Consider the following 3,486-nt stretch of genomic DNA (forward strand, 5'->3'; position numbering starts at 1 on the left):
AGTAACCGATAGAGTAAGTAGTAGACTTACAAAAAATAAGTCCTGGGGTCGATTTATTCGACTAAAGGTGGTGCTCCAGCATCGCTGCAGTCAAATAACTGAAACAAGTAAAAGAATAAAAGAATACGTATATATGTTTTGGACCAAAACTCCTTAATAAATTTTCTGATGTCATCCCTTTTTGTAACCATAGGTTTTTCTCAACCTTCTTGAAGAGATACAAAAATAAGGGTAAAATTAAAATGAGTTGTTTCAGAAAACCGCCCAATTTGTTATCTTAACTTGAAATTGAATAGAATCTGTAGCAAATTTTTTATCTTTGAATTCCTATTTTAACTTGTCTGCAGTTGAACAATGTAATAACCAGAAATGTGAAGTTTTCTTTGGATGAAAAGATGTTGCCGTTGGATTTCTTTAATGGATTGTATGTACATTAACGATGTGAAGCAGTATCATTTAAAACGATCGTAGAGATGGGCTTGGATGGACTCTGTTCTGGTTTCCATAACTTTATCTTTATTTATATTCTTGTATTTCTATATATTTATATTTAAATTATTTTAGCTCCATTGCCTTAAATTTTTAGTCGCCTTTATTATGCATGAATTTATTCCATATATTTTTCTTCATTCAACTTCACTCGTATTACCTTTTTAGGTTTTATCACTTTTTATTCGTGTATATGTGTATATTTTATACTATTGAGTTTTACCATTGGGTGCCTAATTCTTTTAATATATATTTATATTCGATTTTTGATATATATATATATTCATATGCATATATATATATATATATATATATATACACACACATACGTGCATACATACATACATACATACACACATACATACATACTGCGTGGTAAGTAGCTTGCTTATCAACCACATGGTTCATTCCCACTGTGTGGCACCTTGGGCAAGTGTCTTCTACTATAGCTTCGGAACGACCAAAGCTGACACCCTAACCACTAAGCCACGCGCCTCCACAATATTATGTATATATATATATATATATATATATATATATATATATATATATATATATATATATATATATATGTATGTGTGTGTGTGTATATATACACACACATATATTATATATGTATACATATACATATGTATATATACATACACATATATATGTTTATTTATTTATATACATGCGCGTGTGTTTGGTGTGTCTGCGTCTTTGAGTCTTTGTCTCCCACCACAGCTTGACAACAGGTGTTGGTGTGTTTACGTCCCCGTAACTTAGCGATCCGGTAAAAGTACTAGATTTAAAAAAAGAATAAGTACTGGAGTCGATTCGTTTGACTAAAATTCTTCAAGTATCTCAGCATTACCGCAATATTAAGACAGAAGCAAGTAAAAGATAAAGATAAACTAAAATAAGATGACATTCTGTCTTGTTGAGTTAAAAGAATATAGAAACGTGGTGAGAGACCTCTAATTATGTGATAAAATGAGTATAAAGACTGGACTTTACTAAATGAAAATTTAAACACGAATTTTATAGCATTAAGTCATACAAGAACATTTAGTGAGAGGTGAAAGTGTCTGTAAACACAACTACCATAACCTACTTTAAACAGTGAAGATATAATCTAGGCCATGATGTATCTTGGTACAGTAATCAACAATAGACTTTGCTAAAGACGCAGAAGATATTATCAACAAGTTAACAGTTTATATAACAACCACCCTTGCAACACACACACACACACACACACACACACACACACACACACACACACACACACACACACACACACACACACACACACACACACACACACACACACACGCACACAGACACACACACACATACGCATACGTGCGCACGAACGTGTAGTGGAGAAAACTTTACTTGAAAGACGATATCCACGAATGATGTGGACCAATTATCTTGGAATAATTTAAAAATAAATAAACCCGTGCATCCAGAAAAGTATAAAAAATATCAACGAAATTTATGAGAACTTTTAAATATAGAGAAAATGTTCTATGAAATAAACCAATATAAATGTTAATTATGTGATTACTACGTCATGCTGATCATCTCATTCATACGACTTGTAACTGGTGTGAGTTTGCAAAGTCTGGAAAAATACTTAGAAAAGCACTTGTAACTTATATGAATACCGAATCAAAAAGTAAAAGAAAAATAAAGAAATTAACTATGGAATAACAAAATACACAAATCATATGAATTCATTTTACAAAATAAGGTGTGTGTGTGCGGCGTTGGGGATATACAATTTTTGTTTTGGTTATGCGTGTTCTGTGTTTAGTTCCTGCTGAGGTTGACTTTACTTTGTATCCCTTAGAGTTGAAGAAATAAAATATCAGTGAAGCACTGAAGCCGTTCCTTCCTACAGGCTTTCTCCGAATCGGCACTTTTGAAGGGCTCAGAGAAGGGGATTTCACTTCGTACATCTACCAAACAAACCTGTGAATTCGCTCAGAAAGATTTTTATGAATACTGTCACTGAAACTGTAATCATCTGCAAAATAATTAATCATATGCTGTATAATTATTGTTCGAAAACTGTACTATCGATACATCCTCGTGCTACAGTATACACGCTATTATTGTAAATGATAAAGTGTCCAATGTTGTAAAGAACTGTTGCAATATATAAGTATAATGTGGTATTAAGGTCATAGTTTCATCTTAAAGAGTGATAGAGTGAGTGTTCTGGTTATTCTATTGAAAAACTAGATTTTTGGTGGAAGATCAAAATATTCAGTTAGTTTGCGCATACATGTATATACTAGGGTTGGCTGAAAAGTTTATAGGCTAATCAAGCTACCTGGAATGAGACCAAAGAGGTTTATTTTTTAACATAGTCCCCCTTAACATAGTCCCCCTTACAGTCCACACAACTCTTCTAACAGCGTTGCAGTGCTTGGATCATATTAGGGAAGAAGCTTTGCATTCGTTGGTGAAAAAAGTCATAAACAGAAGATATGGTATCATCGTCACTGTGATACTAATTCCAAACCCAATGTTTTTTCATGTTAGGGAATAGATGATAGCCAGATGGGGGGGGGGCTAAGTTAGGAGAATAAAGACGGTTATCAACCAGTTCAAAGTTACAGTCACACACAGCAACCATTGAAAATAAGGACTTGTTTGCTGGAGCATTATCCTGATGAAACAAGACCCCTTCACTAGGTTTCCTGGGCGTTTAGTTTTGATAGCCTTTTGTAACTGCCTCAGGAAGTTGGCATTGTACTTTCCATTGATGGCGTGGCCCTTTTAAAGATAGTGAATAAACTGAATGGCATTTGCACCCCAAAAAACTGAGGCCATCACACTCCCTGCAGATGAAACAACTTTGGTCTTCTTTGGGGCAGGTGAGGAGGAGTGCTTCCACTTCATAGATTCTCTCTTTGTCTCTGGCTCAAAGTGATCAAGTGATGTATGTTGATGTATATACGTATATATGTATGCAAGCATATATATATATATATATATATA

This window comes from Octopus bimaculoides, chromosome 15 (genome assembly GCF_001194135.2).
Source record: "Octopus bimaculoides isolate UCB-OBI-ISO-001 chromosome 15, ASM119413v2, whole genome shotgun sequence".
NCBI classification, from domain to species: Eukaryota; Metazoa; Mollusca; class Cephalopoda; order Octopoda; family Octopodidae; genus Octopus; species Octopus bimaculoides.